This window comes from Portunus trituberculatus, chromosome 42 (genome assembly GCF_017591435.1).
Source record: "Portunus trituberculatus isolate SZX2019 chromosome 42, ASM1759143v1, whole genome shotgun sequence".
In the NCBI taxonomy this organism is placed as follows: Eukaryota; Metazoa; Arthropoda; class Malacostraca; order Decapoda; family Portunidae; genus Portunus; species Portunus trituberculatus.
The window spans coordinates 13,091,938-13,104,437 of record NC_059296.1 but is presented as its reverse complement, the minus strand read 5'-3'; the positions used below and the strand labels follow the sequence as shown (position 1 = coordinate 13,104,437).

Below are 12,500 nucleotides of genomic sequence, written 5' to 3'. Positions count from 1 at the left end.
ACGTTTGCACTAAAAAATCGCCTGAGCTTTTCTTTTCCAGCCTTTTCCTATCCTTTTTATTCTTTTTCTTATCTTTTTTTGAGTTGATCTAATACCTGACTTTTTTGTTTTGCTAGACATTATTTTCTTGGCTACCAATATAAAAAAAAAAAGGAAATAGCGTCTGAAATTTGTAACTTTCTGTACCTTTTTCTTTATTTATCTGAGTATTAATGACGTACAAACACTTTATTCGCTACGTTTATTAACTTATATTGTAAATCCTTCACCAATTTCCTATCAGATTTTATAGGAGATCTTTTCAGTTCATAATTTGAATGCAATTTTGTTAAAACTTCATTATAAGGATTACCAAACATACGCACACACTTTACATATGAAAAATTAACATATTCAAGCGAGAGAGAGAAAAAAAGATACATTGTAAGGAAGATCTGTTTGGCAGCGTTGTGTTGAAACTCTTGAGGTCACACGATATTTGTCCTTTTCTGGGATTCATATTGTTCTCTTCCGCATCTCTCTCTCTCTCTCTCTCTCTCTCTCTCTCTCTCTCTCTCTCTCTCTCTCATGCACACATCAAACAGCGCGGATCTCGTTTCGTTGAGGCGCGATGGTCAGTACGCAGCGGGGATACGAATACAAAGGGTTCGATCCTCCTCCCACCCCACCCGTCCAGACCGTCTCTTGTTTTCGATACTTTTACCTCTGTTCTTTTATTTTTAGTTCCATGTAAACGATAACTGCGCTATATTTCCATTTATTTTATCCATATACGTTTTTTTTCACGGTTATTTATTCATTTTTATTTATTTATTTTTTTGTATTTTCCTTTCCCTTTTTACGTTGTGGTCTACCTTGTTGCAGTTTTCCTCTATTTCTCTCTCTTTTTCTCTTTTATTTTATTTTTTTTTATTGTTATGTGAGTCGTTTAGCGTTCATTGTTATTGCTTGTGATTGTTTGTATGGCCCTTGATTGTTTGTGGTAAGCGACTGAGAGAGAGAGAGAGAGAGAGAGAGAGAGAGAGAGAGAGAGAGAGAGAGAGAGAGAGAGAGAGAGAGAGAGAGAGAGTGAGAGAGAGTTTTCAATGACGAAATCATACGAAAATGGTGAAAATACAGCCTGCGAAGGATACTGGTAATAGTGATAGTGGTGGTGGTGATAGTGATGGTGGTGGTAGTGGTGGTGGTGGTGGTGGTAGTGGTGGTGCTTCCTCATAAGAAAGAAAAAAACGTATCCACCTAAATGAATTCACCTTATATCGAAACTTTAAGGTAGGAGGCACAACAAAAGCGGAAAGGTTCGACTGCAGACACACACACACACACACACACACACACACACACACACACACACACACACACACACACACACACACACACACACACACAGGCCTTACCAAATCGTACGTTCTAATTTTCATAACCCAATCGACATTTTCTACACTATTTTTCCGAGTACTGGAGGGAAAAATCGTTTAAAAGTCCTTGCCATGGATGGAGTTTATTCGAGGCGCATCCATTATCCAGGAGAGGCCTGTGGGTGACGGGCCGGCGGTGGTGACCAGGCCGGGAAAGCCTCCGCAGCTCCCCACTCTCTATACTGCTATTGGGACCGCCTTTGGTAGAAGAGCGTTGTGGGGGCAGCCTGTTATGTAAGGGTGGAAAAAGGAGGTTGTGAGAAAATGGAGGATGAGAAGGAGAGAAAGAGGAGAAGGAGGAGGAGGAGGAGGATGAAGAGGATATTAAGGAGAAATATGTTTAGTTACTTGGGAAAACCTGGAGATTTTGTTGATTCCAAGCCAGGAAACAATTACGGCAAAAAATTGTATCTTTTGTAGAAAAGGGGAACATGGTAGTTATTTTAGCAAAGATTGAAATCATTAATGCCTTGAGTAATAGATTTCAAAATATTGCCATGAAGTTTCTTGCTCTGAGAAGAGACAAAATTAATGCTTACTTCCTTTGAAATATCTCTCCTGTCGTAGCTTAATATTGTCCTAGTTTTCAGACTCTCTATTCCTAGAAAAGGTAGAGAAACTAACAAAACTAATTTAATATTTTACTTTTTTTAAATATTTTTGTTGTCGCTACATAAAAATTATATTAGTTTTGAGGAGCAAGACTGTTATATTATGTTATATAAGGAGTGTGTGTGTATGTGTGTGTGTGTGTGTGTGTGTGTGTGTGTGTGTGTGTGTGTGTGTGTGTGTGTGTGTGTGTGAGAGAGAGAGAGAGAGAGAGAGAGAGAGAGAGAGAGATGGCGAGGTCGAGAGAAGGAAGACTAATGGTAATAGCGTTGAGGGTTTTAGAGTTGCGTCACACCAGTTATTGGATCGCTCTAGTTTTAGGCTTACCTTACCTGTCATCTTACCCTCCATACAATCTGTCTAACCACACTGACATTACTTCTTTCCTTGTTTTTCTTTTACCTACAGTCTTCCGTTCCTAATACTACCTTACTCCCAATTCATGACCTCTACTGTAAACTTCCTAGATCGCTTCCTTTTTTGTGGCCTGAAAAGTCGATAGAGAAAATAAATACAGGTTATAGTGCAGAAATTGTTGACTCACGGGAGGTAAGTGAGGCTGCGTGCAGAATCAAGCGTTCCAGAGCTCATACCCCAACAGAAGTGTGTCAGTGTCTTATGTATTTCCCTGTATTTCTGTCTGTATGTCTGTTAAGCTTCAATTTTTCTGTTTATTAATCTTCTTTTTTCCTTTTCTGTCTGTCAACTTTCTATGTCTCTACTTGTGTGTTAACCTTCTGTTTGTGTAAGATTGTCTTTAATTGTCCACTTCTCTTCTCTCTCTGTTTTACTGTTTGTCTATCTGTCTGTCTGAATATATTTTCTTTATCAGTTTCTTTCTCTATTTGCGACTGTATGTTACTTTTCAGCTTTCTTTGTGCGTAAGTGTCAGTTTATATTATATGTATCGAAGTACCTAGTAGAGTCAGGAAATAACACCACATCAACTTATTTCTTTGCCATTTAACTACAGTATTATTTCATGAGTGACCCAAAACGATTTACCTCAAACGAAACAAAACAAACTAGAAACACTACAACATTTCCACAAACCCATTACACTTTACGAATATTAAAAACAAACTTCTGACACCGTACTGTACACACAACCACCTAACCAACATCCAGTCCTTTCCTAAACCATCACCATCACCAGCGCACCTTCAACCTTTCCTCCAGGCATATGTCAACACCCGTTACCGTTTCTGGGACAGCCCACAGGCACGGAGCAGGGTGACACAGTGTTGTACTATATGGGGTGACGTGCGTTGAGGTCCATATACTAGTACCATATAGCACGTGTACCCGCGGGCCTTCATTCCTCTGTAAAATTGGGATAAACGAAGCGAGGAATTAACTCTGACGGCGCCTTTCATGGAGAACAAAAGATGGAAAAATTGTCAGAGGCCCGAGGGATCATTCTCTCTCTCTCTCTCTCTCTCTCTCTCTCTCTCTCTCTCTCTCTCTCCAGTGGTGGTAAACAAACAGGGGAGGGACGGGGTGGGCTGAGAGAGAGAGAGAGAGAGAGACCGTGTGGAGGAATGAACTTTGAGTAATAACTCTCTCTCTCTCTCTCTCTCTCTCTCTCTCTCTCTCTCTCTCTCTCTCTCTCTCTCTCTCGTAAAGCTGTATTGTCCTGCCGCGGGTCTACTTACCTGCCTGCCTGCGTTCTAGTCCTGTCCTCATTAGCACATCTGATAAGACTGTTCGATTTTTTTCTTTCGTCTTATTTTGGATCCATTGAATTAATTGGTAGTCCATTAGCTCATCACCACTCCTTGCCTCTCTGCTTTCCTCCACCCTGTTTACTGAGCGATAGCATAGATAGGAGGCACTTGAATACTCGGATATGTGTGATGCGTGACGTGGGTGTCTGTAGGTGTTACCGATTCACTTGCGTTTCTGGTGTTACGTAAGATGTGATGTTGGGTTTGTGTGTCTCGAAGATCTACGGTGTTTGGGCTTTCGTTGTGTCTTTGTGTGTGTGTGTGCGTGTGTGTGTGTGTGCTACGGTATGCGTGTGCGTTTGTTATGGTATGTGTACAGGGACTTCATTCGGTGGTTAATTCATGTGTTAAGTTTAAAATGTTTAAATGTTTAGCCATGGTATTTTTATTCTTTTTTTTTTCGTATGGGACATTTATTATATTATAGTTTATTATATTTAGTACATTGTTATAAGACACGTTTTTTTTTTTTTTTTGTCCTAGGGCATATCATTTCCATGACACATTTTGTTTGTAAATATTTACTTTACTTCAAGACATATCTATGCGTCATATTATTCATGCATTTTTCAACAGTCCGGAAAAAATAGTATATCAGGATTCAAAGAGCAGCATCGTCTAGTCGTATCCCAAAATTAGCATCTTATATCGAATGTCAAAAAAAGAAAATATCAGACGTCTCGAGTCTGACATTTTACATACAAAGAATTGCACGTGGGGAGGTCGCCGAAATATGAACTATGCAAGCAAGAATTTTTACGTGAAATGCAAAAATGTTCCATAAAACTTTCTCTGCTGTGGGCGGCAATAAAACACACATACATGACAACCTTTCCTGAAGCGTGAGGGGGACACCGTGTGTCTATGTGTCCGTGTGCCTGTGTCCCTCCCTCCTGCCTCGCCACTGCAACTTGTACTGGTGTGTTTGCATACCAGTGCCCCTGCTTCACCACTGCATTCCCTACCAGTGTATACAAGAGCGCAGTGATATGCCTGCCTGCTGCTTCACCGCCTCACCCATCCCTTGAGGTTCAAATCACCCACAAATAGACACTAATGCTGCCCAAGAGACCTGACCCTGTAAGCCGATATGTCGAGGACGTCCTACACGGTTCAAAACACCACCACCACCACCACCACCAACACCACCACCAGGCCACTCTCGGTGAATCGCCTCGGGCAGAAAAAGAAGGATGTCAGTATGTGACATTCCACTATTTTTCCACTTTTTCTTCATCGCATAGTCAATAAATGTCAAAGAAGGACACACCGCCCGGTCAAGGTTTGTGTGACGCTCACACGAATGTTGCATGCTGGGAGCACCAAATATTTAGGTTGTGGAGAAGAGGGAAGTGCAACTCTGGTGGTGGTGGTGGTGGTGGTGGTGTTATTGTTGCTCTTGTACTTCCTGGTTTTTGTTTTTGTCCTTTTGTTATTGTTTTATTATTATTTCTTATTATTCTATATTTTTATTTGTCCTATTTACTTTTTGATCTATTTTTCATCTATTTCATTTTTATTAATTACTTTATCTCTTTTTCTTTGTTGTATGTATGTTTATGTAAGTGTGTGTATCATAACCACTAGTCTTTCTTACTACAATTTCAAGAAACTCCACAACATAATTTTCAACTTGCTCTCGGACTATCCTCTTAAAGAAACGTCACCTTCAGTAAGCCTACATTGTCCCTATTCGTTACCCTTGACCACCGCATCTCTTACACAGAACAATAAAAGTAAAAAACGAATCCCTTCTCTCTCTCAACAGAACACATATATAAGCTGCCGGATGACGAGGACCAAGGAACACCACCACTACCACCACTACCGCCTAACGCAATATGGCTCGTCAAACACTGCAATGGGAGGGTGAGTGAGCACGTCTCCCCTTACGTCTGTATATATATACCTTCCATTATGGCGATCTTTTCCTCTATGTACTGTTTGAGTTATACCTAATATTTTTTTTTCATGTAAGAAGGGAAATCTGGCCAAGGGCAACAAAAACGACTAACAAAAAAGGCTTACTTAGATGCCAATCCCCGAACAGGTCTGAGAGAATCAGCCAAAAAAAAAAAGGGGTATATGTCTTGAAACGTAAGAGCAATTTGTTGAGCCATGCTACCTATTAGAATCATGTTACGTGCTGTGCTGTGGTCAATAACATGCCTATTCGTGACGTCCCTCGGTGGAAGAGACAACCAGGGAAACTCAGCCACCTAGGAGAGGCCACTGGAGCGCTACACATAATCCTCTGTGATCGCCAGCACGACCTTAGCGGATTAGCGGTCCACCGTGAAATATAGTGTCTTTGTGTAGGCTTCGGATAGGCCTAAGGATTGAGAACTTTGGCTGGACCTTCTTTCTTTCCTATCTTCTTTCTCTCTTGTAAGCCTGATTTTCTCTCTTTCTCCTTTTTTTTCGTCCTTCAAGTTATTTGTTCTTTACATTACTGTTTTTTCTTCTCTCTCTCTCTCTCTCTCTCTCTCTCTCTCTCTCTCTCTCTCTCTCTCTCTCTCTCTCTCTCTCTCTCTCTCTCTCTCTCTCTCTCTCTCTCTCTCTCTCTCTTCTTTCTACCGTTTTTCCAGATATCCCGTTTTCTCTAGTCATTTTCTATTTATATCATTTCTTTCCCTTCTCTTCTTTTTCTTCCTTCCTTCTTCTCTGCGTCTTTTCCTTTCCTTCTTCACGTATTCATCCTTCTTCCCTCCCCTCCTTCCGTCCTTCTTTATCCTTTGTTCTTCCTTTCTTCCTTTTTCTCTGTTCTCCAATTCCACTGTCCCTACCACTTAATCCATTCTAACTTTTCACACCTTCCCCCTCTTGTAACTTCTCTCCTTTCCCTTCTTCTTTCCATTCTTCTCTCTCCCTTGCACGTGTTCCTCCTCATATCTCCTTACATTCCTTCTTTCCTTCTCTTTCTTCTTCTTTCCCCTCTCTAAGCTTGTCTCCCTTTTCACATCTTCCCTGCGTTCCATTTAGCTTCCCTCTTCCTCTCTTTTTTCCATCTCTGTCGTCACAAGAAGGCATTCCTATAACGAAATTAGTCTTGGATCTTTTTATTTCGCCTTTTTTTCGGGATTCTTTTCTTTTGTTTCCGAGTTTTTCCATTTTTTCTTTTTTTTCGGTTGTTGGGGGTAAAGATGAAAAGTTTAAGGCAATTACGTACACCACTCAGGCGCACACACACACACACACACACACACACACACACACACACACACACACACACACACACAGAACAATATATACGTTGAAAGAGGATTGTTTGTGCATTTTATAGTGATGGATTATGTATGTACTCGTATGCATTAATTCTATCATAATCTTTGTCGTTGGTATTGTTGTTTTCGTTTGTAGTTTTATTATTGGGGGTGTAGTGGTAGTAGTAATAGGAAAAATAGCAGTAGTAGTAGTAGTAGTAGTAGTAGTAGTAGTAGTGGTATAGTCTGTCTACTCTAAAGTGGCTCCTGGGTCTCAGTTTGAATGGTGTCTCTGGGAATGCGTGGCTGTCAGATCTTGAGGGAAACCGTGAGCTGTCCTTGTAATAAGTGCGTTAATCAACAGAAAGCAATCATTATTCACATCAAAATCAATTACCTTATCGATAAGTTACAATATCTTTCAAATCCAGGAGGCATTTTAGAGTAGATGAACTTCGTAGATGTTGTTGGTGTTTCTTTTATTTGTTCCTCCTCTTCCTCTTCATCTTCATTGCTATTTTCCACGCGGTGCCCACCACTTACAGCGAAGCAGCGGAGGAGGGAGAGACAGAGACGAAGGAAGGCAATGTTCTCGTTCATGTTTTCCATTGTTTTGGTTTCACAGGATTGGCTTTCGTGATCCCCTCGTTGGCTGAGCTGCGTGTTGCTTTCCATTTCAGAACCCCTCGCTTTTTTTTTTTTCTTATACACATCTTTCTCCTCTTCCTCTCTTTTCTTTCACTCTTCTCCCTCATTTCCTCCTTGCCACACACACACACACACACACACACACACACACACACACACACACACACACACACACACACACACACACACACACACACACACACACTCACACACGTTGAGAATTATGTGTGAGCCTGTGACCTTTTGACCTTTTTTCTTAATCGTTTAGTTTGTTTTCGTGCTCTCTCTCTCTCTCTCTCTCTCTCTCTCTCTCTCTCTCTCTCTCTCTCTCTCTCTCTCTCTCTCTCTCTCTCATCATCATCATTTCGTGTCTTATTTCCCTCCTCTCTCTTCGTGTGTTCATTCCTCAGCTTCACTCACCTTCCCTGCCACTCCCTGCCTCCCCCTGCCTCCCCCTGCCTCTCCTTGCCTCTCCCTGCCTCTTTCTGCCTCTCCTTTCCTCTAAATTCTCACAAACAAACAGGAATTTAGTACAGATTCAACAACTTTGTTTGCATCGCATTTTCTATGTCGGACTAAACTCTTTTCATTTATTGATGGTGGTGTGCCCTATTTTTTTTTTTCCTTTCTTTTTAGTCTCTCTCTTTAACACTGCTTGCTTCTTTCTCTCCTCTTACTCGACATGTGTGAAATGTATGTTAGTAAATTCATGTAGATGCTTTATGCAAGGACTGCCACGTGTGCTGTAGGTCTGACGGCTTTTTCTAGCTCCCATTACTATGTTTATTTATTTATTTATCTACTTTTTTGTGCCATAGCTGTTACCTTTCTCCGCTGATTAAGTGACTGTCTGATTGGTCGACTGACTGAACGTGGCGCCACAACAAGAACAGTCATAATTGTGGTGTGGACTAAAATCTGATGTGTTTAAACGTTCATTCCTAAGTTTTCTGCCTTTTCCTGTTCTTCTCTCTTCCCTATGGCCTGTGTTGTTGAGTTCTTTGAGTATTGGGGATATCTTCCGAATTAAATTAACTTCCGCTTCGTCTTCTTGTTCTTGTTCCTCTTTTTATTTTTGTTTTTGTTCTCGTCCTTCTTCTTCTTGTTCTTGTTCTTCTTCTTGTTCTTCTTCTTCTTGTTCTTCTTGTTCTTCTTGTTGTTCTTCTTCTTTTTCTTTTTCTTTTTCTTTTTCTTCTTCTTCTTCTTCTTCTTCTTCTTCTTCTTCTTCTTCTTCTTCTTCTTGTTCTTTCTTTTTCTTCGTGGATTACGAAAAATAAAAAGTAAAAAAACAAGAAAAACAAGAAAAAAACATACATCGTCACATGGAGGTCTCGTCCCCTCACCACCACCACCACCACCACCACCACCAAGTCATCACCAAACAGCCCCGCAATGTGATGCAGACCTGTCACAAACTTCTCTGAATATTGTTGCTGGAACGATAATATGACATGCTTTAAATAATTCATCGCAATACATTACAACTTTCCAAAACTACTTTACTATTGAGCGAAAAGTTAGGGATGCGCACTTAACCTGAAAAATAATGTATGTATGGCTACGTAGAATATTAATGTCTATTTCCATGCATAATTTTGTTAGCCGTTGACAGTGACGGCTCATTATACAACCAGATGCAAAAAAAAAAAAAATGGTGGTATGAATATGGAGGGGAAAAATGCAGACCATCATTATCTTATTTATCTTTATTTACCTTATTTATTTATTTACTTCATTTTATTGACTCATTTGTTTACTTGATTTTACCTATTTATTTTGGCACGAGTGTTTTGTTTTACTCTAAGTTTCAGAAAGGAAGACAAACACTAAGAGGGATCAGTTGAGGTTTTTTAAGAAAGGGATGGTGTTTTATTTGGTGTTGTGTTGTGTTGTGGTGTGTTGCGTTATGTTGTGTATTGTTATATGCTGTAATGCTGCAGGGAAGTACTGTATTGTGTGTGTGTGTGTGTGTGTGTGTGTGTGTGTGTGTGTGTGTGTGTGTGTGTGTGTGTGTGTGTGTGTGTGTGTGTGTGTGTGTGTGTGTGTAGGCCCATATTCTGAAACGCTTTGCTCTCTCACCATCACTGTTTCCAAGGGCTCCAGTTGAAGATCTCGTGTTTTCAAGGATATTTTTATGGTTCTGGTGATGGATTAGCAAGATTAGCAAGTAAATTAAAAGGAGAAACTGTCTTGAAAATCTGGGGTAGTCGTCTTTGTGGCCTGGGAAAATTGTCGTTGTGAGAGAGGAAGGGATTTCTGAATATGGGCGTTAGTGCATCTGTTTGTCTGTCTGTCTGTCTATGGCATCACCTTTCGAGCAGGACGCCAGCAAGAGGCAGGTTAGGGGCGGCAGGAGAAGCTTCTAATTAGCGCCATGGACACGCACGCCGCCTCGACACCTTCTCTTACAAAACGCCCATAGAAGAGCTTCGATGAGGTGCCTCCCGATCCTTCTCCTTTTTCCACCTCACCCTACCTCAACCTCCTCTTGTTGCTTCTCAGTGCCTAACCTTTCTACCTTCATTCGTTTTTTTTTTTCTCTCTCTCTTCACCTTCCTCTTATTGCTTCTTTATCCTTCCTACCTTCACCTATTTTTTTTTCTCCTCACCTTACCTCTTAGCTTTTCCTTCCCCTTTCCTTCCTTTCCATCCTCTTATTGCTTTTCAAACTGCCTAACCTTCCTACCTTCATCCATTTCCTCTCCTCACCTTACCTCTCAACTTCCTCCTTTTCCCGAGGCAGAGGCGCCATATCAGAAGTTTAGTGTGGAGAAAAAATGGAAACGACACTGAGAAAATGTTCGAATCAAATTGTTTCAAAACTTTTGGGTGAGACGCATACCATTTCTGAATTTTTCCTATCTCACTGTCTCTCCCACGCCCCTCACGACGCAGCCCAGGGGAGGGAAGGACTGGGATCTGCCTCAAGGGACGGACGGGAGGCAAGGCGGGAATGTGGCTGTCGAGTTATGAGACTTCAGATTGTGAGTAGCATGGAAGCGGAGCGTGAAGGCCTGGCAAGAGAATGTGAGGGTAGCTTGTGGGTTGCTGGGTGAGATGGATGACGCCCAGGCCATGGAAGCAGGCATGACAGTAAGGAAAAGGAGATTAGAAATTAAATAGAAATTGGGAAGCTTAAGGAAATTGATATAGTGTCCATTAGTCAGTGATGTTAATGTATATTTATATTATGTGTTCATGGAAATCAAGAAGAGCCGAATAGAGTTAATAAATAATGTTGATGGAAGATGGTACCGTTTTTATTTGTTACTACGTGGTATAAGTGCAATCCAAGGTATTATTACACATGTACACACACACACACACACACACACACACACACACACACACACACACACACACACACACACACACACACACACACACACACACACACACACACACACACACACACACACACACACGAGGGAAGAACTACAGCAACCAACAGAACACCACTATTGCAAATCCTCTTTTTATCTCCTAACTTTAAAATTAAGAAAAAAACTGACTTTATTTGGAATTACCTGAGGGAAAGCGTCGGTAACATCACACATTTTCTTTTTGATACAAAGCGTGATGAAAAATCGGGAAAAAAACAAATCAAACTTGTGTTGCACGTGTGTTTTAAACCTTCAACAAGTCAAGCTTCCAATCACAACAAAAGTTTTCGCTCAAGTTAATCACGGGATGTCTAAAAGTTTTCCCACAACGAGCAATCGCCACTTCCCTCACACTGCGCAGAGCAGAGCAGGACGTTCAACTTGCCAGTGTGTCAGGGGACCAGTTAACTCAAGGGGAACAAACAGACTTACTAACATGTTGTGAAACCAGGAGCATGCAAATGAGCTTCAAATTGGATGAATCATGGATGAGGCAGGAGCTGATGTAGATACTAAGCGAGGCAACCTAACTGTGTAATTGACTGAGCCTTAAGCTTTGCGAGGCGACTAACTAACCACTACAAGAGAGAATGACAGACCGGCTACAACGAGCATGGCGTCTAACATTTCTTAACTCCCTGAAAACCGCTAATCCGCGCCTCATAGCCCTGGCAACATGGGAGGAAATACGCAGCCATTAAACTTTACAAGATCCCTAACATACTAGACTCCAGCTGACTTGATCTCGATGCTGAAGGCAATTATAACTAGGAATTGGCTTTACGGCGATGTATACGAGGCGCTAATAAATTGTTGTCTAAAGTGAGGCAAGCAATAGAGGTCGGGAAGCGGGAATTACCTGAGGGAGCGAGGCGAGTGTGGCCAATGCTGCTGCTGCTGTTCCTGCTGCTGCCATGCGGATGCTCACCGCTGCCAGGCCCTTGACGCACCACCCACAGGAGAGAGGGAGCGGGTCTAACACCTGGATTTCCTCTAGTCATGTTGGTTGAAAGAGATAGACCAGTGTTTCCTTTTTGGGAGAATATCACGAAGATTTATTTTCATTCATTTATCTATTTTTATTATTTCGAGACAAATTAGAGTGGCTGCCACTATTTATATGATTTTATTTTTACTTGGAAAAAGTATCATTATTATTTTTTCATGCATTGGGAACTGTCTGAGAGCAAAAGATTGTATTTGAAAAAAAAACGCTCATAATTCCCTTCCTGAAAAAAAATAACAATTATCAAGAATAATTTCCGCTGCTTCTACTCTGTATTGAAAAAGAATAGGAGGAACTGCAGCTTTTCCTCTTTTTCGCAGATGACTTTCCTTCAGTAAATACAAAATTATTCTTCTCACATTCTATTTCCCTTCAATTAATAAAAAGTTGTTATTTACCACTGCTCATTACCTCCGCATTTCAGTTTGTTTTAAGATGTACCTCTGACAGAATACCCTTTCATTTCGACGTTCATTCTTGAAAGGGCATAATTGTTTTCACTGGCA

At 41.0% G+C, this 12,500-nt stretch overlaps 1 long non-coding RNA gene across 1 annotated transcript in view; it reads left to right on the top strand.

The window, feature by feature from the left end:
- Positions 1 to 5,613, top strand: part of LOC123517684 — an 86,795-nt gene extending 81,182 nt beyond the window's left edge. Inside the window, exon 3 of the long non-coding RNA XR_006678538.1 lies at positions 5,523 to 5,613. This is a non-coding gene — a long non-coding RNA (uncharacterized LOC123517684). The remainder of the gene's footprint in view (positions 1 to 5,522) is intronic.
- Positions 5,614 to 12,500: the final 6,887 nt, after the last annotated feature.